The sequence below is a fragment of the Dipodomys merriami genome, unplaced genomic scaffold (genome assembly GCF_024711535.1).
Source record: "Dipodomys merriami isolate MVZ:Mamm:240054 unplaced genomic scaffold, mDipMer1.0.p SCAF_288, whole genome shotgun sequence".
In the NCBI taxonomy this organism is placed as follows: domain Eukaryota; kingdom Metazoa; phylum Chordata; class Mammalia; order Rodentia; family Heteromyidae; genus Dipodomys; species Dipodomys merriami.
In genome coordinates this window covers 1,015,857-1,042,855 of record NW_027204359.1, presented here as the reverse complement: position 1 = coordinate 1,042,855, position 26,999 = coordinate 1,015,857, and the positions used below count along the sequence as shown (strand labels likewise).

The 26,999-nt window shown below is 40.2% G+C and overlaps 1 long non-coding RNA gene across 1 annotated transcript; it reads left to right on the top strand.

Moving 5' to 3' along the window:
* Window positions 1-6,350: 6,350 nt before the first annotated feature.
* On the top strand, window positions 6,351-16,025 carry LOC138838684 (uncharacterized). Its single transcript, XR_011375714.1, has 3 exons — window positions 6,351-6,620; window positions 8,293-8,365; window positions 15,854-16,025. It is a non-coding gene; the product is annotated as an uncharacterized lncRNA (long non-coding RNA).
* Window positions 16,026-26,999: the final 10,974 nt, after the last annotated feature.

The following is a 26,999-nucleotide window of genomic DNA, read 5'->3' as shown; positions in this document are numbered from 1 at the left end:
TATTCCTGTATAAACTTCTGGGATGCCTCCTCTCTCTCCCTATCACACTCATACAGAGTCCTTTGTACATTGTCAAACTTCTCATTTATCATGTTTGCTATTAGTGTTTGTAGAGCTATTTGGGAACTCTCCTCTGGATTATTCTTTATCTGTTCTAATCCCTGATTATCCAGGTTGGGAATTGAGATACCCGAATTTGCCATTTTTCTTGTGTTTTTCCGGCTTACTCGGCCCATTTGAGATAAAGATTGCACCAGTTTTGTGCTAGAACACTATCTTAAGGCAACCATCAACCAAAGTTTGCATTTGTACAGTCAATAGTCTACAGATACAATCTAGTTCAACAGATACATCTATTGAAAATCAAATGACTATATGTTAAAGGACTTCGAACCGCAGAAAAGAATTTGGCAAACCAGAAATTATTAGGATTAGGGAGAGATGTGGGTAAAAAATAGGAATAGATTGGTGTGGGGAGGCACAGGGAGAGTTAACTATGTCCTAATCACAGTGCAGGAAATGGGTTGGGTAGGATGCAAGTAGAGAGAGAGAGAAAAAGAAGAGACGGAATGGGGAATAAAGAGAGACCAGAAAAAGAATAGAAACGTAAAAATTAATGTTATTTTAGAGGTTAAAAGACCGTCTATTTAGAGAGGAATGTGAATATGTTCAGAGAAGGGGAGGGACATAGAGGAGATGTGAAAAGCTTTAAGGATGGGAAAGGGAGAAGAAAAGATCAAAAGTTCAGTAGAGCTAGATAAAAAACAAAAAGATAATTAAGAAAGAAAGAAAAAGAGAAAGAAGACAAGAAAAGAAAGGAAAGCTCTCATTCACGTATTCCTAAAATAAAAATTATAAGATGAGAAAATAAAAGTTACTGGAAAACAATTATTTTTTCAGAAGAGGCAAAAATTAAAGATTAATAAAAGTTTTAGAAGGGAAAAAAATTTATATATATATATATACATATATATATATATATGTATATATATATAAGGTAACAAAAAACAAAAAACAAGCAAAAAAAAGAAAAGAAGAAGAAGAAAAAAAAAAGAAAAAGAAAAAAAAAGTCTTTTGATCATTTTTTTTTGGGGGGGGAGGAGTGGGAAGAATCCTGTATCTCCCTTTTGTCTGCAACCAGTCTCTTGTTGGAGTCTCTGGTCAGCTTGAGGTCCTGTGGCTTGATTGGTTTCTTAAGTTGGTTGGTTGGAAGAGGCAGAAAAATGCTCTGCTTTACCCAAGATTTTGAGATCCCCCTCCCAGGTTAGTTTTCTGGGAGGGTGGTCTGCTTTGAGAGTCACAAAAGAGGGGGATGTGGTGATGAGGCTAGGTTCTGGGTAGAGTTGAGGCCTTTCAACAAACAGTAGCTTTTCCCTGGGGCTATTTTGTGATAAAGCTCACAGCGCCCAGCCTGGAGCCATTCTCAGAGTTTCTGTTTTTCAATTGATTGTGGTGGCTGCTAGAGGGAGGGGCAGCCTCTGGCTCTGGTTACCCAGTGAGGCAAGGCACTCCGATGGCTGGCGCCTGAGCTGGGTGACTTTTCCCTGGATGGAGCTGAGTCTGGCAGGTCACTTCACCGTTAAGTTCTTGTGACCTGCTAAATGACTCATTTTATTCCAAGGCCTGAGCTGGAGCTAGCAGCTCCTCCGAGCTTTGTCGGTATCCAAGATGGAGATCACAGGTGCTGGGGGGGGAGGGTTGGCCTTCCCTCCTCTGCTCCCTGAGGAGTGAGGACTTCGGGCTTGTACTCACGCCGAGTCTTGGATCCTGGGTCGCCTCTGGTCTGCAAACTGCAGGATGAAGATGTTCGCTCCTTGTCGGTTCTTGTTGGTGTTGAGTAGAATCCGCTCGTCCACTGCTTCTGGCTCCTTCGTCCCCGGCTCTCTGTGTCTCAGGTATGACTCCGCGGCGGTGGTTGCCGCCGCGACCCCGCCGCCGGAGCGGCAGCTGATGCGTTTCCTTGGCTTCCCCTGTCTTGTCTAACTCTCTGTCCTGTGATGGCACACTTGGTGTGATTCTCTGGCTTAGGACTGTTTACTGGAACTCTAAAACTACTTTCTATGCGAGAGCTTGTTCAGATTCCAGCTTCTCCTCCGCCATCTTCCCGGAACTCCGTCCTCTCTTTCTTTTCTATCTTTCTTTCTTTCTTTCTTTCTTTCTTTCTTTCTTTCTTTCTTTCTTTCTTTCTTTCTTTCTTTCTTTCTTTCTTTCTTTCTTTCTTTCTTTCTTCCTTTTTTTCCTCTTTTAAGAAATAAGTATAAATTTACATATCTTGTTTGCTGAACAAGTATTCTACAATTAGAATAATCCTTTTTCGATTTATTTACTTTGTTCATAGGTTATCCATTTTGCTGAGGGCTGAACACAGGCTAAGTTCCTCAGCTGTGTCTGCCAAGCAGAGGTGATCACAAATGCATTCCAACATGCGAACCTTTAGGATGATATGAGACTCTTATCACTTTCCTTGAAAACGGGTTCTGATCTTTGATCCTCTCAAATTCTACCTCTTCAATTAGTAATGTGAGTTCTAGTAGTCTGTCCTCAGTATAGATCGTCTAAATGATTACTGAAGGCAATTTCACGTTAATCTCTTTCTTTGCCAGTCCAGGGGCTGTTATAGCTTTATTTCAAGACAAATTTTGTGTATATATGCAAATTAGCTTTAAAATATTACTTTTTCCCCCCTTTTTTTCCTTTTTGATTTTCTTGGTCAAGGGGCTTCAATTTTCGGTCTGGGTGCTGTCCCTAGGCTCTTCAGATCAAGGCTAGCACATTACCACTTGAGACACATTGCCACTTCTGGTTTTCTGGTGGTTAATTGGAAGGAAGAGTGTCATGGATTTCCTTCCAGGACTAACTTTTAACTACTATCCTCAGATCTCAGCTCCTGAGTAGCTAGGATTACAGGCATAAGCCACTGGCCTCCAGCTGAAAATGTTACTTATTTTAGGTTCTGTGATTTAGTTGAGGGAGTAACATGAGTGTGTAGAAGGGTAAAATTCAAGTTACATCTCTAAATAATTTCAGAGTTTAATTTTCATATTCATTGCAGTTATTAATAACAGAAACTCCCAAAGTAACAGAATTACCCTTCATTTTCTCCTTCCCATAGGTACTATTTGAAGAGAATGAGTAAGATCTAAGACAATATGTACTTGAAATTATAAAAAAAATATTTTGATGATACATAAAGAGCCAGATCACATAATGTACTATTCATTTTCTAAAGAAAGGAATGTCATAAAAGTATATATATTGGCAGGCTTCTCACCTGAAAAACAATATCATAAAAAAGCTGAAGGGGATCAGCAACCATGTAAATGTGATATAGCATTAGGGACTTTAAGACATAAACTGGTTCATGTAAAGTAATAGTTTAGGAAATTTATCTGTGCAATTAATTTATTCATTACAATTTTTTAATTTTTATTTACATGTTATTTAATATATAAATGCATACATGTGATGTATATATACATATATACACACACACACACACATATATATATATATATATATATATATATATATATGTATATATATATATATATATATATATATATATATATGTATGCATGTATCAGCAGTATCTCTCCAGTTAACTGTTAGGTGATGTATGGTTAGGTAATTTCATCATGTCAAGTTAATAAAAAAGATGGACTTCCATAAACATTTACAATCCTGCAGCACCACGGCACATGCGAATTTAAGTGTAAACTAGACCTGTGTTTAACCAAAGATTTATATACATGTTGTTATTTTTTCATCTAGTCTTAATACAAAATGTGTGTGCTCCTAGAAATGAATGATGGCATTTATAACTACAATAATTTAGTGTAAATCGTTACATTGATCACATGCTCAGTATGAGTTGTTCTTTCTTTCCTTCTCTTATTTTAACTTTAGGAAGTTGATTTGAGTTTTGATGTTGTGTTTGCCAGACAAGTATTCCACCACTGGAGTAACTCCACCAATCCTTTCTTGTTTAAGTTACTTTAATCATAGAGTAGCAATTTTTGCACCCAGTCCAAAAAGCAGGGTTCATGATTGCATTCCAATATCCCTACCTAGTAGGTTGATGTGGGTGATACTTTACTTCCTAGACTGATTCAGAACTGTGATCCCCTCAAATTCTACCTCTTTAGTTAATTGTGTGAGCTCCAGTTCTCCCTACTTCTAGAAGATAGGACAGACATAAATGATTACAGGTAATTTGAGTGAATCATTGGCTAATATAGGTGATTTGATATTAAAGTGTAGGTTAAGTTTGAAAGTATAATCAGAGTAGTGAGATATTTTGCTAAGTAATTTTGTTTTTCATTAATAACACATCTTGACCAGAATTAAGGACTTACTTTCGCTGTCTGTCAACTTGTATGTCATTTGGTAAAAATAAACTTCATGTCTTCCATGTGGGATAAAGAACTTTGAATGGTCTGATGTGCTGGTTCACATCTATAATCATGGTTAGCAATCAGAAATGAATAGATCACAATTTGAACATAGCCTAACCAAAAATGTAAGAAGTTCCAATCTCAACAAACTAGTGGATCATGTTAATCATGCCATTAATCTCAGCACCACAAGAGGCTAAGTCTCTGTCTAGTACCTGTGTCACTTGAGTAACTAGGACTCTTGGAGGCAGTCACCTCTACTAATGCAGAAACTGGGCTGAGATTTAGTAAGAGGAGGGAGAAGTCTTCCCCACCTTCCCAGGGTGGACCTCACAGAATGCAGTGAGCGTGCTTGCTTTCCTCCTACACATGGCTTGAGATGCCATGCTGCTTAGTGTTCATTATTTCATTCCAGTGACCTGTGGTAGAGGTATAAGAAAGCATTAAATAAATTTCACATGTGCCAATTGAGCTGCTCTCCCAGCTTGTGTGTTCAACTCAGCAAGTGTTCATTATTTGAGAGTTGAGAATACCTACTTAGGGGAGGGTGGGAGGGTGAGTGAAAGAAAGGAGAGATAGAGAGAGACCTGTGCACCGGTGGACCACACCTGTAATCCTAGCTATTCAGGAGGCTGAGATCTGAGGATTGCAATTCAAAGCCAGCCTGGGCAGAAAAGTCCGTGAAAACCTTATCTCCAATAAACCACTCAAAAACCAGAAGTGGCACTCTGGCTCAAGCAGTAGAACGACCGATTTGAGCTCAAAAGCTGAGGGAAAGTGCCCAAGCCAAGAGTTCAAGCCCCACGACCAACTAAAAAAACAAAAGAGAGAGAGGGGGAGGGATAAAAGAAGGGAAGGAAGGAAGGAAGAAAGAAAGAAAGAAAGAAAGAAAGAAAGAAAGAAAGAAAGAAAGAAAGAAAGAAAGAAAGAAAGAAAGAAAGAAAGAAAGAAAGAAAGAAAGAAAAAGAAAGAAAGAAAATGACTGAGAACGAATTGTTTGGAGTCAGGAGTCATATGTCAGAGGTACTACCTTTGTTTGTTGTTAGGTCTGCCTCAGGTCATGCAGACCCTATACAATCACCTTCCCAATTCTTGGCTAAGTTTGAAACCTTTATGTGTTGCCTAGTGTCTGGCACACCTGGAGGCAGCCACCTCCAGATCCTGTTAAGTCACAACCTGGTCAGCCTCTGGTCGCACTTTCCATCTGACCAGAGTTGAGTCCCGGAAATTGAAGTCACATCCAGATCGAGTGTGGCCAGAGTTTCCCCCAAACTGCCACACCTCATCTGGTCTTTCACATAGATACATCCTTGCCCGAGGTTGGGTCGCTCCATTTTTTTAACATGCATTTCCACCATTTATGGCATGGGCAGCAGTTCAGTAAATAAACTTCTTTACCTGACTGAATACTGTGTGGTGTTCTCTTTATTGGCTACCTAATGAAACTCACCTCATTAATAAACTTTAACTTCAAAGTTTCTAGTTATGAATGCATGGATATTTTTGTGACACATGTGAGATGAGTATCTACAAAACATATTTACTATCATCATTTAACAGTATAATTCTGCCTGGAATCTTTAATAGCAGCATAATTAACCATAAAGTCTATTTTGTTTGCTTTGCTTTGCTTTGTTTTTGCTTAAAGTAATAGAAGAGTAGGTGAGACAATCTGTGTGAAGCCTCATGGTCTGTGTTGGAGGGGCAGAATGATGTAGGCTCCGGCCTCAGGATTATCTGAGGACTGTGTTTGTGTATGTGGAAAGCTCTTGGCATGCCAGGCGATAGAGGGAACATGTTCTCTCTATCTCAAAGCTCTTGTCAGACTCTTGGGAGCTGAGGAAGTAGCTCTTCTGCTTACTTAAGCATAGACGAACAGCTAGTCAAGCATTTTCCTGAGTATGGGGAAGTGGTTTGAGCTTTCTCTAAAATAGTTTAGATAAAAATGTACAAAGACTTATCACATAGTTTAAGCAAAATTGTATCTGTTGAAATTCTTTGTGTGAATGTCTCCTGACTAAATCTTGGCAAAGATAATACTTGCTTGTCCTTAAATACCCACTAGCAATAAAACACAGCATGCAGTGGCAATTGCTATTTGCACTCTGCAACCCCTGTGTCCTGGTGATTTTGCGACCCTTACCCAGGGACCCCAATGCCTGAGACGTTGACAATTGGCACCCAAACAGGAACCCTGCAGTGATGAATACAGGAAGGGATATTCAGGTAAGTACTTTTAATTACATGGTGATGGGACAAGTTAAGTCTACTCCATACTTACATATGCTAAAATATTTACTTGCTGCTTATGGTGTAACTATTTCTTCTTTTGACATAGAAATGTGTATTAATGTAGTTAGGGAATGGAATCCTTGATTCCCCGACAAAGGGACGTTAGATGTTGATAATTAGAAATGAGTAAAGTATAATGTAGAAAGAGCTGTTCGAGAAGGGGAAAGGATTCCTGCTAGATTTCGGTCCATTTGGGCTATTTTAAATAGCATTTTTAAAGCTTTAAATGAGAAAAGATTAATAGTGGACTTAAAGAAAGAGGTCACGCCTTCTATTGTAGATTTTATATTGGACTCTGAAGTCAAGGACACAATAGATAAGGCTGCATCACAATTAACAGAGAAAAAAACAGAGGTAAAGAAAGCTGAAAAGGAACAAACTGAAAGCATAAATAGAATGTCTGAGCAAATGGAGTTGATTTTATCAAGATTACAACATATGGAGTTAGAAATTAGCAGAGTGAAAGGAGAATCTGAGAAAGTGAAAGTAAAACAGCCTTCGGCTCCTCTGCTTGCTGAAGTAATTTTTACCGCGTCACTCCCTCACAAAACAGAAGGCTCAGACAGTGAATTTGATGATGAAATGCCTATTTTTTCTTATCCTGTAATTTGACCACCTCCTATGAATGGTATTGCTCAACCAGCCAGATATGACGGTGTTGCTGTCGATGATATTGGTAAACTAAAGAAGGCAGTGATGTATGGTCCTCAGTCTCATTATGTTAAGGAATTGCTTAATGCGCATCAGCGACATTATAATAATTTTGTTCCTGAGGATTGGAAGATGCTTTGTAGAGCCTTGCTTACGGAACCTGAATACCTACAATGGCAAATCTGGTTTACTGAGTTATATACAGAAAGGACTAGACAAAATGCACAGAGCAATAATCCACACCTGCAGGTCATAACCTGTCCCATGTTGAGTGGGACAGAACAATATGCAGATGCTCATATGCAAGTGAACTCTCCTGAAGAGATCCATGAGCAGTTACGAGACATTGGTATTGAGGCATGGGGGAGGATTCGGCTGGCAGGAGAGCATTATGGCTCCTGGACTAAAGTAATTCAAAAACCTAATAAACCCTATGTTAAATTTTTATCATGATTGACACTGACCTTGGAACATACTGTTGTGGGCAAGGCTGTACTGCAACAACTACTGGGCATGTTGGCTTATGAGAATGCTAATGAGGACTGTAGACGAGCCCTATTGCCTATTAAAGAATCTGGGGATGTAACTACATATAAGGGCATGTAAAGAAATTACATCCGAATCCCGGCGTATTCAGTGGTTTGCTGAAACTATGCTCACTACCTGGCATGCATTACAAACCATCTAATCTAAAATGTTTTGGATGTGGTCAAACGGGACATGTAAAGAAGAATTGTAAAAAGGCTACTGATGTTAACAAGAGAAGACCAGGAATTTGCCATAAATGTAAAAAGGAAAGCACTGTGCAAGAGTGTGTAGATTAAAAATAGACAATAAAGGAATTCCTATAAAAATGCTTATCCTATGCAGGGAAACTCTCTATCCTGCCAGCCCCGGGGCCAAGGATTAATAACCGAGGGTAGCCAACCATTTTTCTTCCTTGTCCCTGCCACAGCCCACAGCGCCTCAATGGACATGCCGATTCATTGATCTACTGAGAGGCATATTGGTATAAAACCTGCTTGCATGTAAGTATTAATTATGGTCATTCAAAAATGACAGATGTCAGCTCCCCAGACATACTAAAATCTTGATTTCTAAGTAAGATAAGATTTTATGGTGCTACAAGTGTTGAGATATCTGGATGAGTCTAATGTGTATCTTGCACTGAATTAGACAAGAACATATCCATTATCATATGGGATAAAAAATGGCAGTAAGAAGATATTCCCTTGAGAAAGATATAGGAGGCTGCGAGAAGTATGGAGAAATTCAGATAATTTTGAAATTAGAAATGCAAGCTCAAGTATGTCTCTTTAAGTGGAAGGGCAAAAGAAGGGGAAGAGAAGAAAATAACTGAAAGCAGATCATTGTCCCAACTTAGAGTATAGAAAGACATAACCTATAACTTCCAAGTTAAAGAGAGACCAATATAATACGTCCCACTTAATTTAGATACATGCAAAATATTTATTTGGCTTTTTCCCACTTTAATGCTCTAAAATAAATGAAGACTTATAAGACTTATAACTAGTGTTCAACCTGAACACTAGTTGTGATGAGCCCTCTTTTTCTCAGTATGCTCTTGGAAAATACTCCCTAAATTGCTGATGCTGTAACTGATTAGAGAGTCAGCGTAACAGGTTTCTACTTGTATGATAATTCCATGATAGTTTAATGTAGTTTTTTCTCAAGATATCCAACTATATTGTCTGACGGTGTACTTTGAACACACCCTCACACCTGAGCACATTATTTGAAATTGTACGTCAGCATTTAATTGGCATATTCTATTTTGTGCCTTTGTCTTTTTTGAATGTTCCTTTTGATTGCTCTATTTCCATTTCATCTGTACAAACTGCTAAAAATATTGTTCAGCTACCACTTCTTGTTTGCAAACACACAGTCTATTTATGAAGGTACTTTGTCCATGTTAAGCAATAGGGTAGTACTTACTCTCTGAGGAGAAAAGTTCCACAATATAACTGTATGCCAACATTTGAAGATGTAGAATTTAAGGCATTTTGAGACAAACAGTGGTATTTGAATTGAAAGGCTCTTAGGGACATTTTCTTGGAGCTCATTAGTTTACCCAGGAGAAATATAAATATCCACACAGTTTGGAGCTAATTAGTAAGTAACTGAATTAACACTAGATCCTAGATGTTGTGTTATTACAAGTCACCATTGTATTATTGTTATATCAGAATCCTTCCCTACATGCATATGTGTATCAGAAAATGAAAGAAAGGCATTAAAAATGTCTTTTCTTTTTAGACATTTAATCCTTGTGGTGATGGTAATGTCTGAACTCTTCCATCCAATAAAAGCTTGAAGTTTATAAGAGCACTTCCTACATATAAGAATGTGTGGCAGTTTCATTGAGAAGGTTATTTCAGCATGGAGATATCCCTAAAAAGAATTATATTTAAATAGAGTGTATGGCAGTTATGACGTATCAATGGCTTTTGAGGCATTTTCTATTCTAAAGAAGAATCAATTTGCGGAGTCTTCAGTAACATCAGTAAAACTGTATGTTCAACCTATACTTGGTATTACTTGTCTTACATTTATAATGAATAGCCTGATAAGATGACCAAACCTATCTAACGATATTTCAGTAAAATCGCAAAGTGATGTAGATACATGGGTCACTCATTGGAACTGTAGAGCAAATTAGGTTTGTCTGTGCTATAGTTCAATCCATAATCTCCTGGTTAAATAGTCTTCAAAAATATTCACAGACAGTTACATCTGTATAATACTCCTAAGGTCAGGATAAAAGCATTTGTTCCCAACATTTAAAATAAAAAAAGATCTGTTGAATTCATGGATCTAGAATTTTATGGCTTCACATTCATATCTCAAAATTTCATCAATACTACTTACATCTCTACCAGTTCACCAAAACATTGTTCTTATTGAATTTGTCTATGTCCTTTTAGTTTTCAAATCCAAATAGCATATTTCCTTCAATGTCTTTGTAACAGTTTTGACCATTTCTTCCTGCGAATTCTTTCCTTTCTTTACTTCTGTAAATCTGTTTTTATTACTTTCTTGTTTCCTTATCTCTTTCTTCCAATCTTGTCAACATTGGTGCTCACATTGCTACACTTATGTCATAACTTTTCTTTTCCTCTTCCCTTTAATAATGCCCCCAATTTTATCATTCTTTTTCATATTCATGGTCATGGATATTTTGATGATATCTAAAGAGATCAATCTTTGCCTCTGTTTAATATAAACTTTAGAACTATCAGAGAGTTTTTTTCCCTAAATCCATCATTTTCACTTGTAATCCTTATCACCAAGAATATCACTAACACATTTGCCTGGCCACAGATGTAGAACCATTTAGATTTCTTCTTACCCTTCTACTCCCACCCATTATATAAGATGAACGATCAAGATTTTCTCAGTTTCTGTTACTAATTTTGTTGGTCGTGGGACTGGAACTCTGGGCCTGTCTGCTGTCCCTGTGCTCTTCAGCTCAAGGCAAGCACTCTACCTATTGAGCTACAGCACCACTTTAGGATTTTCTATGTACTTTCCTAGCGAGTCCATTAAACTTCCCCCTTGAATTTGGTTGTCATGAATACCCAACTTCTATGTTAATGAGGAAAAACTCTAATGTAAACTTTGTCTCCAAAAAACCAGTCCAAGAAGCCGTGATCACAAATATTTGGCTATACTTTTTTACTTTTTTCTTTTTTTTTTTACCTTGAAAGTCTTTTTGTGTCTAAATTGCCCACAAAAATAAGTAGTCCACTTTTTGGTGCAATCGTTTCTAACCTCAAAAATATATTTTGGTAACAAGATGCTTTGACGAAACCAAAGTATACTCCACTTTTTATCTTTTCTCTTAAGTCTCTCCTTAGATAAAATATCAGGAAAAGTGAAGTTATTCTTTGCAAAATTATTTCAATTGATTATTTTTCTCTTGGTCTTGCATTTGTTCAACAAGATGTATCGAGGAGAATAGAGTTAAATCACCCATACCTTGGATGAGTGTCTGTTACAAAGCACAATGCTTCTATGTCCTACTTCTATGTCCTCCTCTTAGCTCTTTCCTGATTTCCAATTAATCACGGCTTCTTGGCTTCAAGTTTAGGGAAGCTGAAGGACTATAAGGCCTCCCCCATTGCTCCATGTTCATGTTTTCTCGTTTAAAACTCTTTTAAGTTGCCTCATTCGGATGTGGAATTTATTTTCATGTCTTCATTCAAACTGTTCTGCATCGTAGTGAGCCAAATAGGCTCTGTAAAATCACTTTAGGTAGCTAAAATATTAAGAGAATCTATATCATAAAGTTTTGTCCTCTCTCCACTGTTGAAGCCAATATGTTTAGCTAGAGCTTCTAAGAAGAGTTTTGTTACCTTTTCCATTTCCTCAATTCTTTTCTGATCCCAAAATTTGTGGCTTATGTAATAAGAGAAGTGTTCACTATCTCATCTTAATAAGGATATTATTTTTTGTGAGCTTCTTAGAAATTTGAAATCATTGGTTTGAATTATCCTATTAGATTTTTTTTTCTGCGTTTCAGTGCTTCATGTGCAAAGACAGTGTGGAAAGAATTACAAACAGAATAATATAAACCTAATACATTCATTCATTGTGCAGGGCACTTTCTCTCTAAATATTTTGACTCAAAATATATTTTTCAGAGAATTACAGTTTGGTAATTAAAGGTCAAATCACAAATTTTCATGTCTTTTTCTTTAAAGAACTTTGAATTTAAATTCCACTACAACATTGTTTTACAAACTGAAAGTATATTTCCTGGGTAAGGACATTTTCAAGGGAACCTACAGGATTCCCAGCAAGTTTTCTGAGGTTTATTGGTTTGTTTGTTTGTTTAGTTTAGTTTAATGAGCCATCTTCACCCACATTGCTCTCTCTCCACTAAGTCTCCATGGATTTCTTTGCATGAAAGCCTCTTTCCCAGGCAATTTTAAATTTTCTTAATAGGCTAAGTTGTTAAAAATCTTGAAGAATTAAAATTTACCTGTCATAATTGTAAAACTCTTTTGAGATTAGTTTATCAGAATCGCAATTTCACCAATCCTAATTCCACCTTTACCATCAGAAACAGTTAACGTTGTTTTCATGATATAGTATCCATACAACTATTCTTTTCCAGTGGCTTTGTTATGCATATATATTACCATATAAGCTGATGCAGAGCAAAATGAACTCCAAGATATGGAAACAGAGGCTTTTTGCTTGCGGTTGCTGTTTTTAATGTAGTATGTGATTTCTATTTTCTTTTGGGTTTTCTCCGTATGGTTTATCCTCTATTGTATTTGATTTTGATACCCTGTATTTTGTGTATACATTTACCTTAATTAGGGAATGGAAGAGGAAAAACAAAATAGTGAGAAAAAAGACAAAGGGCAAACCAATGCAATAGCAATGCTCACAAGACAATATATGAGAAATGTACATAACAACTTCTGAGAGGTATTGAGGAGAAGGAAAACTGTGAGAAAAATGAGGGAGGAGGTAACCAGTATGAAAAGTTATGTATTAAGTACTTTACATTTACTGACGGGATCAATGCAAGATAATGTTAAAGCATGCATAGATGCCTCACCAGCAGTCATTCAAGGAATGGCATATGCTGCAGCAATGAAAGGAGAACCATTCAGTGCTTATGAACAAATATTACATAAGAAATGACCTCAGGCCAGAAATGGGGTCTGTTTTTCATGTGGCCAGTCAGGACACATGAGTAAAGATTGTCAACAAAAGCAAAATAAACCTAGTAACAATAAAAAGGTTAAAGCGCCTGGACTTTGTCCATAATGAAAGAAACGCAATCATTGGAAAAATGAGTGTAGATCAAAATATCATAAGGATAGAATTTTTCTAACAGCAGAAGAAAAGGAGACAAAAAACAAGAATAGGTGTGCTCCCTCAGCCCCGTAAACGAAAGAGGGGAAACACCTACTGTTACACAAAAATCCCCAAAGGGATCAGATCCATTAAATCCCTTGTCTCCCCATTTACAGTATGGGATTTGCCAAGAATTACTCCAGGAAGTGCAGGGTTAGATCTGGCAGGAAAAAGAGATTACATTATCTCTATCATGTATGGTGTTCAGCTAATAAACACTCAAGTTTATGGTCCTGTAATTGAAGGAACTGTGGACTTGATAGTTGGTAGAAGCTCAAATTATAAGAAAATTTTGAGGTATTACCAGGAGTAGATGATGCAGATTATCAAGGGGAAATTAAAGTAATGGTAAGGTCTTTAAAAGAAAATATGCAAATACATATGGATCAAAAAAAAGCTCAAATCTTAATTTTAAATTATGTCCATCTTCCAAATCAAATCCTAAAAGAAGATCGAGGTACAGGAGGTTTCAGTTCCACAGAAACTGTGGCCTGGGTACAATCTATTTCTAAGGACCGACCCATAAAAACTATAAAAGTGGATAGAAAGCCAATTAAAGGTCTCTTGGACACAGGGCCAGACCCAACATGTATTGTAGGAAAAGACGGGCCCTCATCCTGGCCAATTATGAAGACAGAATCTATATTAATGTGATTGGGTATGGCTAACAATGTTGCTCAAAGTTCAAAAATTTTAAAGTGGGAGTGTGAAAATAGATTTGGAAACTTTCAACATTATATTGTATCTGCTTTGCCCTTACATTATGGGGCAGAGACATTATGCAAAACATGGAACTAAAATTAGTTACTGCAGATTCCTTTAGTGTACAAATTTTTTCAAAGAGGCCGCTGATGAGAAGTTTGCTGATGCAATATCATGGAAAAATCATCAGCCTGTGTGGGTTGATCAGTAGTCCCTAACTCAAGAGAAGATACAGGCTGTAGATCAACTGGTAAATGAGCAATTACAGAAAGGACATTTAGAGGAATCCAATAGCCCTTGGAATACTCCAGTTTTTGTAATTAAAAAGAAATCTGGGTAATGGAAGTTGTTACAAGACCTCAGAGCCATTAATAACACCATGCATGATATGGAGGCTCTTCAACCAAGACTTCCATCTCCTGTTGCTATTCCTAAAGGACATTATATAATAATCATTGATTTTCAGGAATTTTTTTCAATAAAATTGGATCCTAATGATTTTCAAAGATTTGCATTTCATGTGCCCTCATGTAATTTGAAAAGGCCCTGGCAGAGATATCAGTGGAAGGTCTTGCCACAAGGCATGAAAAATTCTCCTATATTGTGTCAAAAATTTGTGGATAAATCTTTACAAAAAACTGGGGAAGAATTTTCTAATGCTTATATTATTCATTATATGGATGATATTTTAATAGCTGCTGAAAGTAAACATTTAACAGAACAAATTTTAACAATTAACCATTGAGCAATTAACCAACTTTGGTTTGCTTATTGTTCCAGATAAAATTCAACATAATACACCTTTAAATTATTTAGGAAATATAATACATCATGTCACAAAAATGAGTTTCAAGCTAGATAAATTAAAAATATTAAATGATTTTTAAAAATTACTAGGAAACATAAATTGGGTTAGACCCTACTTGAAAATTACAACAGGAGAATTACACCCATTGTTTGAAGCCCTAAAAGGGGATTCTAATCCTAAATCTAAGAGACAATTCACTCCAATAATGTTAGAAAAAATTTCATTGGTGGAAGAAAAGTAACAAGCAAAAGTGGTCCAATTGGACTATAATAAAGACTGGGATTTTATAATGTTAAAGACATCTTATACACATAAAAGATGTTTATCGCAAGATGGAGTCCTGGAATGGCTTCACTTGCCTCACAGTCAGACAAGAATGATAGCTTCTTATGTATATTTGTGCAGCCAACTCATTGTCAAGGCAAGGAGTAGGTCCCGAGAGTTATTTGAGAAAGAAATGAATAATATAATTATGCCTTATAATAAAAAACAATTAAAATATTATTACAGAATGATGAGAATTGGGGATTAGCATTATTAAATTATACAGGACAAATAAAATTTCATGTTCCTCAATATCCTTTATTAAATTTTGTGGAAGAGGTAAAAACCATTTTTCCATTAGTGGTAACAACACCTTTAGAAAGAGCTCTAACAGTTTTTACTGATGGGACATCAAATGGAACTTCAGTGGTATACATTCCAGACCACTTCCCTATTATTAAAAGGGCATCTGACATTTCAGAGCAACAGACGGAAATTATTGCTGTAATTTTAGCTTTAACCATATTTGTAAATAATCACCTTAATACTAATGAACAAAACCTTACACTTATGCAAAAACATTGGAGCGAAATTGGATTTAAAGTTCAGCCAAAAGTTAAAAGGAAAGATTTGCTCACAGGCACCAGGAAAGGGCCAGATGTATTAATCACCTCGGGAAGAGGGTATACATGTGTGTTTCCACAGGATGCCGAGTCACCCATCTGGAATCAAACCCGACTCGTGTGCCCTAGAAAAATAAGAGAAACCCAGGCGAATAAAAACCCAGAAGCAAGAAATGAAGAAGGCGATGCACAAGCTCAAAAGTCTTCACCTTTCTCCTCAACAGGCCATGGCAACAAAAGAAGCCCAACCACCAACCTGGGAACAAATTAAGAAGCTCACTCATTCTGCGGAGGAGATTGTTGTTTCTACAGGAAAGACTATCACTGTTTAAATTAAGTTTCTTGCTATACTTGCCATTATTGCTGTGCAGGCAGTGTCTGTTTCAGGAGAACAATACTGGGCACATGTTCCTAATCCTCCTCTTCTACATCCCGTGGGATGGGGGAGATGAGGATATAATACAAGTAATGAAAAATAATAGTGATCTGCTAGGGAGTTTGGAGGACTATTCTAATTCTCATATGACTTCTCAAACTATTAATTATGAAGGAATGACAGATACCACTCCAATTTGCATAACGCAATCAGGAGAAAATATCCCCGGTGTTTGCCTATAAACTATAGAACTTTTTTGACTGATGATCAATCCAATGATAAAAAGTTCAAAAAAAGATTGATGTGGGAAATTGGCATATTAGGTTTTCATACTTATAATGAATCCTTTTTCATTCCCAAGAGGAATAAAAATTTAGGTAACTGCCTACAAAAATATCATGACAAAGATCAGTTTGGGGATGTATTAATTACCTCACCATAATTGTGGGAATGTGGATTTCAAAAGGCCTGTTTTTTACAACCTATGGGGCACCAGATAGTATTTTTGATTTTTCCATTGGTAACCCTGATTATGATTATGCTGCCTACTTAAAACATAATTCAGGAAAGTTTAATGGCTATGCTCCTGATACTCATGGGGAACCCCTGAAAAGATGGCTCACTCCAGGGTGGGTGGCTTCCATTTTGGTGAGTCACTCTCCCTTTCACAATAAAATGGGCATTCATCTGGATTTGTTCAGACTTTTTGCAGCAACAAACATGATTTTACTGAAAAAGCACAAAGAAACTAAGAGTACTGCAATTGGGGTAAGAGCATGTGTGGGATATCCTATGGGAATTTTAGCTGGAAAACTAGATAATTTAATCATTATTAATCAAGGAAAATCTTATTATATTAGCTGTAAGGATTGTATTTTTACTAATTGTCTTACTTCTTCTCTAGATAAAACTTATTCTGTAATTTTTATTTTAAAAAGACCTTCATATGTAATGTTACCTGTAGATCTATAAAATGACAATTGGTTTAAAAATTCTGCTTTACAAATGCTGAAAATTCTGGATATTATGTTGCAGCCAAAATGCTTTGTTGAGGCCTTGATTTTAGGAATTAGTGCTCTAATAACAATAATTAGCTCTAGCGATTTCTACAGCAGCCTTCGTAAATGAAGTAAACACTGCTCGTTTTGTTACTGATTTAAGCAAAAATGTTTCATTAGCCCTAGCAGAACAACAAATTATAGATAAAAAGTTAGAAATGTAAATAAATGCTCTGGAGGAAGTGGTTCTGGTTATAGGTCAGGAAGTTCAAAATTTAAAAACACAACTCTCAGTTAAATGTCATGCTAGTTTTAAATATATCTGTGTTACTGCTCTAAAATATAACTTTTCTTTTAATTGGAATGCCACCAAAAAGCATTTGTTAGGAGTTTGGAGAGATAAAGATATCTCTCATGTTATGGAATCTTTACAGGACAAAATTATAGCAGGTAGTAAAGCTCATTTAGATGTAAAAATTTTACAATCTTTGGAAGCATTATTTAAGCATAACGAGGAGGCCCTCAATCCTCTGGATTGGATTAGTGTAATAGTTATAATTGCCATTGTCAGATCAATTCTCCCAATTCTTATTCTTACATTTCCAGTCATTTTCCGGATGATCTTTAGATTTGTCTCTTCTGTGCATGGAGACATTCATGAGCTTCAATTAAAAAAATTTTAAAAAAGAAGAAATGCCATGACACCTCCTGCTGAATCTGCATGAGAGATCGTGCCAGACAAAGCATAAGCTTCATGGAAGCATGCCTGCAGGAAGGGGGTGTTGGTTCAAGGCGTCCTATACACTTGGCTGCACCTTTATTGACTCTACCTTTATTCAAACTCTATTTTTCTTGGCTGTACATTTGTTGCCTTTATTCTCATTTTGGCTATTTTTCTACTGATCCACAAACGGAGCATATGAAGCCACTTCCCCTCGTGCCTGTACTCGCTCCTCTCTGCTCTCTCTCTCTCTACCTCCACTCCTTTCGCAGGATGACACACACCCTCTGCGAAGGTGCACCTACCCCTGCGAGACCCTGGCCACTGCTGCCTCCACAGTGTGGCCCCTGGGCCCTGCTTCCTCCTCCCCTCTGCCCAGAACGCTCTTCCCCTTGGCTCTGCCCCCTACCCTTTCCCACAAGAGCAGCCCTGACTGGGCCCTAAGGCTTCTAGGCCATGGGAATTACAGCCTCACATCAGCTCAGCACTCCCCGCCAACCCTAGCACTTGCTCAGGGGATCGAATCTCCCCTCAGCCCCACCACTAGAGGTGACTCTCCTCCAAGCCTCTCCACTACACATATCAAGAACATGCACAGTGACCCAGTGAGTGAGAGAGAGAGAGACAGAGAGACAGAGACAGAGACAGAGACAGAGACTGAAAGACTGAGAGAGATTATTGGGGAAAACTACCTCTAAAGGACTCAGAACATAGCACCCTTTGGGATGACTCAACACACAGCATACTTCAAAAAACAGCACAAAGCACCCTGAGTAAAAGACTCAGCACAATGTGCCCTTTGAAGGACTTAGCATATAATAGCCTTTGGGATGACTGAGCACACAGAACCCTTTGAAGGAAGGAGTCCATAGCACTCAGTGTATAGTTCTCAGTGCATGGCACGCTTTGAAAAACTCAACACGTAGCACTCTTTCCCAGGACTCAGCACATAGCACCCTGGGTTAAGACTCCATACACACCACACTTTGAAGGGCTGAGTATATAGCACCCTGTGTAAAACACTCAGTGCACAGCACCCTTTGAAAAATTCAGCACATAGCACAATTTTGAAGGACTCAGCACATAACACCTTGTGGAAGAACTCAGCACAGCACCATTTGAAAGACAGTACAGAGCAAACAGTCTACAGGACTCGGCAGACAGCACTCTCCTCATTCTTCTCTTCTCAAGGATGCAGCATATTGCAACCATTGGGACAACTCAGCACACAGCCTTCTTTGAAGCCCTCAGCAAAAGTACCCTGTGTAAAGGACTGGGCCACAGCACCCATTGAAAAACTCACCAGTCCCTCCCTTCTCATGGGGTCAGCACATAGCACCATTTGGGATGAATTAGCACACAGCACTTTTGAAGGACTCAGCATAAAGTACATTGTGTAATGGACTAAGCACACAGCACCCTTTGAAAAACCCAGCACAGCCCACTCTTCTCAAGGACTCAGAACATAGCACCCTTTGGGATGACTCAGTACACAGCATGGTGTTTGAAGACTCAGAAAAAACATGCTATGTGGGAAGGACCCAGAAAACAGTAACCTGTGAATGATTCAGCACATACCTGTATGTCACAAGTTCAGCTGTCATTAGAATTAGGGTGCTTTCTTCAGTATCACCATTCTTCAGAAACACTTCACAAATTCTACTAGTTCTCATTTAGCTAATGTGTGTTTTATGGAGGAAGGTGAGCTGGGGGTCTTGAACTCAAAGCTTGGGTCCCTGTCCCTGAGCTCTTTGGTTCAATGCTAGAGCTCTACCACTTTGATTCACAGCTCCAATTTTGGTTTGTTTTTTTTAGGTTGTTCTTTGACAGGCCTTATGGTAATCAGGAAGGCCAAGTTGGGGTGCCCATGGGCAAAGGCTCTTAGCTGGGCCTGGAGCTGACTTCTCACTTTCTTGTGCCCCTGGGAGCAGGGCCTCCTGGAGCTCTCTTGGCCTAGGGTGGAACAGATCTGCTCTGGAATCAGCACTCAGGGTGATTGAAAGTCAGGTTGGCCCTGGTCACTTCCCCAATTTGAACTCTAGCGGAGGATAGTCCCCCACGATAGCACAGGATGCATGTTCCACGTGTGGCCACGAGTAGGCAGGAGTTGCCCACCATAGGGATTGTGTTTACTCCTGTTTCCCTGGGCCCCCATCATGCTTTGAAGCCACCCTGGACAGGAAAGTCCTTGAGACTTACCTAAAATTAACCATCGAAATGCAAGTGGGGCTGTGGCTCAAGTGGCAGAGCACTAGCCTTGAGCAAGAAAACTCAGGGATAGAGCCTAGGCCCTGAATTCACACACACACACACACACACACACACACACACACACACACACACACACACACACACACACACACACACACACACACACACACACACACACATACACACACAGGACATGCATGGAAAATCAAAGATTTCTACACTGCAATCTTTGAGTATTCTCTACCTTTTCCCCACTGAGTCTGGTGGCTGTTGGCCTAGGTGTTTGATGCATCCAACACCACCTGGAATCTTTAATTTTGGGGAGGAACAGAATGGCTAGAAGGTCAGCCTTCCCCATCCCAACTCCTTGATTGTGTCAAAGTCTATCCATGCCCTTTGTGTATCCTTTTACAGACTCGCCAAGACACCTTTAAAAGGTTTCAAATGCTGGGCACTGGTGGCTCATTCTTGTCATCCTAGCTACTCTGGAAGCTGAGATCTAGAAGATCACGGTTCAAAGCTAGCCTGGGCAGGAATGTGTGTGAGACTCTTATCATCGATGAACCATCAGAAAACAAGAAGCGGCCCTGTGGCTCAAGTGGTAGAGTGCTAGCCATGAGAGAAAGAGCTCAGGGACAGTGACCAAGACCTGAGTTCAATCCCCAGGACTGGAACAACAAATCTTCATTGGAGGCTTGTTTTCCCTTTGAAAACAATTTATTCTTTGTGATAAGCATAACATGGCCCTCTTCCCTGGCCACCAATAGGCCATAAGATGTCCCTTGAATATGGGCAACCTCCCGGCAGCCTTTGCCCTACCCGACCCGCAGTTTACCCTTCCCATGACCCAGCAGATGGAGGCCTGAGAGAAGGCTACCTGGCCACCTACTTATAGTGGTTGCTGAGGCTTTGGAGAGTCATTATGTCACATAGTCATCATCTGCATCAGTCTACCGAAGAAAGGGAGGGAGCGCTCCTCACCTGAGTCTGTGAGCTGTGGGTGGCTCTGGATGTGGGGCAGCTGCATCAGGATGTGCTTTGTGGGGGAGTCCTCTATGGGGTTGGGAACCTCGATCTCTCCTCTGGCAGTTTCCACACTGCGTTGAAGTGGCAATTCTTCAAAACCTTTCTGCTCCTCCCTCATTTCGCCCACCCTGGAGCCTGGAGGCATCCAATGCAGTGGCAGTGAGAGGAGGCTCAGCCTGTGCTGGCATCTGGAGCCCATTATCCATGTCTTCCCCTGTGAGGAGTGACAGCGGCTCCCGCAGCTCTCTCCTTTTATCCATCTTCTCCTAGGACAGCTGGTACACATGCTCAGGTTTCTTCTGACACAGCTCAGCCCGAATGAACATCTGCTCTTTACATGCCATGAGGGACTCCTCAACAGTGCGATGTGTGCCGACAGTTGGCTGCATCTATGTTGAAGATCACCCGCTGGACACTGGAAGTCCATTTCATCAGAAAGGTCGTGGACAAAGTAGATTTTCTTCTTGGACGACCATGTGTCCCGCTCCCCATCCCCACACAGGCTGTGGTGCCAGCTCATGGGATGGAGGGTCTGTGGCTCAAGCTTTCTCTGCAACTGAGCTGCCAGGTGAACCGGGTGACCGCAGCAGGCCTGCCACTCCTGCTACAGGAGTTTCCCCCTGTGGATTTCAGCCACTAAGAGTACTCACAAATTCACGTCCCACTCGGTTTGGGGATTGTCTCCATCCTCTGCAATGTTCATGTTTATGGGGGGATTCGACTCCTCACCTATTGCTTCTCCAGGGTTTTTGAATTCCCCTTCCCCAGGGAAGGGAAGAAGCTCAGCTGGGCCTGCAGTCGCTCTTCCTGTGGTCTGATTGCTTTCAGGCACTTCAGAGTGTCCTGTCACTTTGGGGGAACCACATGGTCTCCCCAGTTGTTCGTGCCATGCACTTTCTTCAGCTGCTACAGGAGTTGGGTCTGCCTCTTTAAGGTGCTGCAGCAGGGCATCCTTCTTGGAGCTCAGCTGCTAATTGGAGGTGTGTGCTGCTCACAGGTGGTTCTGAGCTCCTGCAGCTGGGCCAGGGACTGCTCCTGCTGGTCATGAGATGCTTGGCTTTCTTTCTCTCTCAGCCACTTCTTTCCATTCCTCTATCTTCTCCTCTGTGTGAACCAGGTGTTCCCCCAGGTGTTTCTTCACCACCTGCTCTGTTTCCAGGATGCTGTCGAGCTCCTTCTCACCGCTCACCCTGTGGAGAGCGTCCCACAGCAGGGCCAGCTGCTCCTCCAGCTGTCCGTCACACACATTTGCGCGTCATGGGGTCTCAGGGATCTCCTGCCAATCCTTGGCCTTCTCCTCCAGTCTCCACCATTGCTCCTGCTGCTCCGGGTTCTGGAGATGGAGCCTCTGGTTTTCCTGGACCTGGATGTGAAGTTATTCCTCCCGGTTTTTCAACTCCATCTGCGTGCAGTAGGCGTGGGCTTGCAACTGCCACTCGGCCTGAGATGGGCCATGGTTCCTCCAGCCTGTTCTCTAAGAAGAACACCTGCCTCGCCCCTCGCTCCTTCTCCTCTGTCAGTTGGTTCACCTGATGGGTCAGCTGCCGGGCCTCCTCCTTCCACGTGGACCTCTCAATGCTCAGGTCTTCTGTGAAGGTGTCTCTCTCTAGATTCGCTGTGCTCACTAGTCAGCTCACATTGTCCAGTAGTCTCTTCAGTACCTCATGCTCCACCAGTGCTTGTTGGAACTTGCGGATTCCTTTCTTCCTGTTGTCCAGAGCACTTCCAGCTTCTCCTATAACTTTGAGTTCACTTGCTTCAAGTCATTGAAGCTTCTGGCCTTTTCCTTGAGCAGAAGGGTCACATCATGCAGCTGTAGAACATTTCAGTCTCATTCTGTGATCATTGACCACAGAAGCCAACATCTCCAGCTCGGCCATGCACTGCTCTGCAGCCTGCAGGCAGCTGGTGAGAGCTTCGTGCTCCCTTTCTGTTCATCAGTAGCCTGCTGCACACACGCGGGATTGCAAATTGCTTTCTGCCGAAACCAAACTCTGTATGGGTGCCTTGTGGATCTATAGCTCTATTTTAGGTGCTGCAGGCACCTGGGCTATCTTCTCCCTCTCTTTTTCCCATTGATCCTGAAGGTCTGTCTTTTCCTGCTTCAGTGATTGGATCTCGGCATAGAGTGCCTGGTTTCTTCTTTTGCTGGGGTCCAGGGTGGGCACCAGATGTCGGTAGCACCTCTGCAGATCCTTGGTGGTATCAGGAGGATTAACACTCTGGAACCTCGTGGCTGTGACTGTGTCCAAAAACAGGGGAAGCCCGTGGTGGGCATCACCTTTGGCCTGGACCCTCCATTGAATCATGCTCTCCAGTGGTGTTTGCCTTGGGGATCCTTCCCTTTTTCATGTTCTTTGTTTTCTTGAGTGTTGCAGGTCTGTCAGGAGGATTCTTCTACTGGTGTTCTGGCCACAGTTTCATGCCCCCCATAGTTTTCTCATGGAGTCTTGTTGTTTCAGACATCTGAGCACTGAGTTGGGAAAGATAGGCTGGCCACGTTCCTAGGCTCTGGGAAATCCTCTCTTCTCCCACTCACTGATTAGGAGGTCAATTTCGTATTCTACTCCAAAGTCGCCTGGAGTCTCTTGCTCACCACTTAGCCACCTCTACCTTCCTCAACTGCTGGTAGTGGTGTCAACCATCAGAGGGAATCCCGGTTCTTCAGGGCAGCGTGGAATGTGGCTGTGGCCGCCATTCTTGTATCCCATTGGTCAGAAAAAATCATGAAATAATGGGGGTGTGACCAGAATACTGTGATGCAGGCAGAATGGGCAGAGTCAAGATGAGAGCAGCCACTCTCCCAGGAAACTCTGTCCAATCCAGTGGGGACAAGAAGGTGACCTGCTTTAGCTGGATGGCTGCACAGGTTGTTCTGTAAGTCTGTTTGTTGCCAGTCCCGGACCTTTAACTCAGGATCTGGGCACAGTCCATGAGTTGCTTTTGATCAAGGCTAGCCCTCACCCTCTGGAGTCACACGGCTCTACTTCTGGCTTTGTTGGCACTGAAGTTGGATTGGGGTCTCAAGGACTTTCCTGTCTAGGGTGACTTTGACCATGATCCTCCTATCACAGACTTGTAAGCATTAAAGAGGACTGCTGAGAGCCACGGGTGCCTGCCTAATCATTGGTCTTGCTGATGTTCTTGGACAGACCTTTGTGTTCCCTATTCTGGGGATTAATTGATTGAAGCTGGAGCCCACAGTTTGAATCCTGTTCCTGCCACTTCCAAATGGCAGGAGATCCTAAGAAATTCATTCTTATCCATATGAATTCCAATGGAATGTGATGTATGTCATGATTGAATGGGGACTTCTTGAACGATTCTAGCATAAAATTATACACAATTATATCCTAGGAATCTGATCGATTTTAACTAACACTTTATGAATCATTTAAACAATTATATTAATTAAATGGAGGCATAATGAAATATCTACGAATTTGGTGTCACATAGTATGAAGGTGCCATTTTTTCTGCCAGGACTGGGATTGGAACTCATGGTCTGGGTAACTCTGTTGCACTGTGTGGGAAGGGGAAGCTCACCTCCGTGAAGTTAAGAAATTCAAGTCTGTTCCTTAGGCCTGAAATCGATCCCCAGCACTAGAAAACATCTTTGTAATGTATATTTTATATAAATTATTTATATTTAGACACATATATTGACTATTGCATTTAGTGTAGTTATTCATTTTATTTTTTGTTTTATTCAAGTATTAGCCATTTATTTTATTGACTATTATGGCACATAGAACATTTATTACATTGATTACATAGGATATAGGTCTGCATATGTATTCCACTGCATATGTATTCTACCCAGGATTTCACAGAAAAAGAAAACCTGTCACCATCAGCTTCTTACTCCATTATTCATTGTTTGGGAGTGCTGGTGTCTGAACTCAAAGCCTACAAGGCCAAATTCATGAATGGGTAAGTGTCAGCACCCATCCAGGGGCAAATTGAGCTGACAGGCAGTTTCCAGGATCTGAGATCAAGTCTCTAGGGTTGACAAAATAAGAACAGATTGACATGTAGATGGCATTATGCTAATAAATATATATCTTTATAGAGTGCCAGAGATGTCTACACATTATTCAGTTATATAGAGTACATTTCTACCAATTCTTGGGTATTTATTATGCCTCTATGTAATTAATGTTATTGTTTTAATCCTTAATAAACTATAAAGTAAATCAAGGTCCTGAAATTATTGTATCCCTGTAAGACCGAGTATTCATTTAATGATTCATATTAAATAAAATCTGTCTACTGAAATTATGATAACTAATTTTATACGAGTAGCATTCATGATTAGCTCATTCAACTGTGACATTGATAACATTCCATCGTTATTCCTATGGATGGGAACGAGTCTCTTAGGATCTTCCACTATCTGGAAGTGTCATGATTTGGATTTGAACTCTAGACCTATGTTCCTGTGCAGGACTATGTCTTCCCCAATAGCCCGCCAGCCTTCAGCAATGCAAGATGAAGTACCCTTTAGAGCCCTGTCATTCAGACCCAGATGGTCATGGTACAAAGGAAGAAATGCAATAATGCAACTTTTTTTTTTTGTCGGTCATAGGGCTTGAACTCTGGGCCTGGGTACTGTCCCTGTTCTCTTCAGCTCAAGGCGAGCACTCTACTGCTAGAGTCACAGCAGTACTTCCGGGTTTCTAGTGGTTTATTGGAGATAAGATTCTCATGGACTTTCCTGCCCGGGCTGGCTTTCAACTGCGATCTTCAGATCTCAGCCTCCAGTGTAGCTTGGATTACAGTTGTGAGCCACTGGCACCCGGCTCTGACACTTTTTTTATGTGCATATTTTTCCCATTTGCAAGGTTTGGATATCTAGGATCCCAGGATCGTCTGTGGCTCCAGTGGCTGCACCCCAGCCTAGGATGATGGAAGCTGAGGCAGAGTTGCCATGACCTGAGTTCAAGACCTTGCTTTGCAAAAAAAAAAAAAAAAAATAGATCCCTGGCTTGCAATTCACGCTGTTTTTTATTACCAGGCATTGGATTTGAAATCAGGGTCTGGGTAACTCTGTAGCACTGTGGACGAAGGGGAAGCTCACCATGCTTGAAGACAAGAAAGTCCCGCCTGGTCCTTACGCCTGAATTCCAGCCCAGCCCTGGAAAACATACTATTTATATTCATTGTAAAGATAGAATTTTTATTTACCTATAGATGTTCAGTCCATATCCTGTTTGTTGTGGTTATTGATTGTATTTTTGTTTTATTCAATTATTTACCGTTAATTGACTGTGATGATATGCATTAAATTTATTATACTGATGACATCCCATCACATAGTATCTAAATTTGTAGACATGTTGTCCATCATGTCTGACAGCCAGGACACTCAGAGAAAAGGAAAACAGGTGTCACAGTTGGCTTCTTATTCCAAAATCCAATTGTTTGCAGTGCTGGGATCTGAACTCAGGGCCTAGCAGACACAATTCATGAATGAATGTGTCAACACGGCAACCTCTAGCCAAGAAAGGTACCAGGCAGTTCCCAGACCCTGAGATTGAGCCACAGAGGTGAACAAAATAACCATACATGGATAGGCAGGTGGCAGTATACCAATAAATATATATTTGTATCGAATTCCAGAGACATCTACTTAGGATTCAATTACATCAACTACATTTCTACCAACTCTTAGGTATTTATTATGCTGCCATTGAAGGAATAGTATTGTTTTCATGCTTAATAAACCATTCATTAAGATCAATCAACGTCCTAGGATCATTGCATCCCATTTTAGATTAGACCGATGCCCGCGGAAACTTTTTCAATCATGAGTTTCCAAACATTCCATCGTTATTCCCGTGCATAGGAACAAGTCTCTTGGGAAGTCTCCCCACTGATATGTGTCAGGACCAGGATTCAATATCAGGGCCTTCGATGACATATGGGCCTGTGGCTTCCACGATAGCCTGCTAGCCTTGGCCAATGCAAAGTGAAGTAAACTTGTAGCCTTGTCATTCAGACCCAGGTTGGTCACCATGCAAAGGAATAAAATGTAA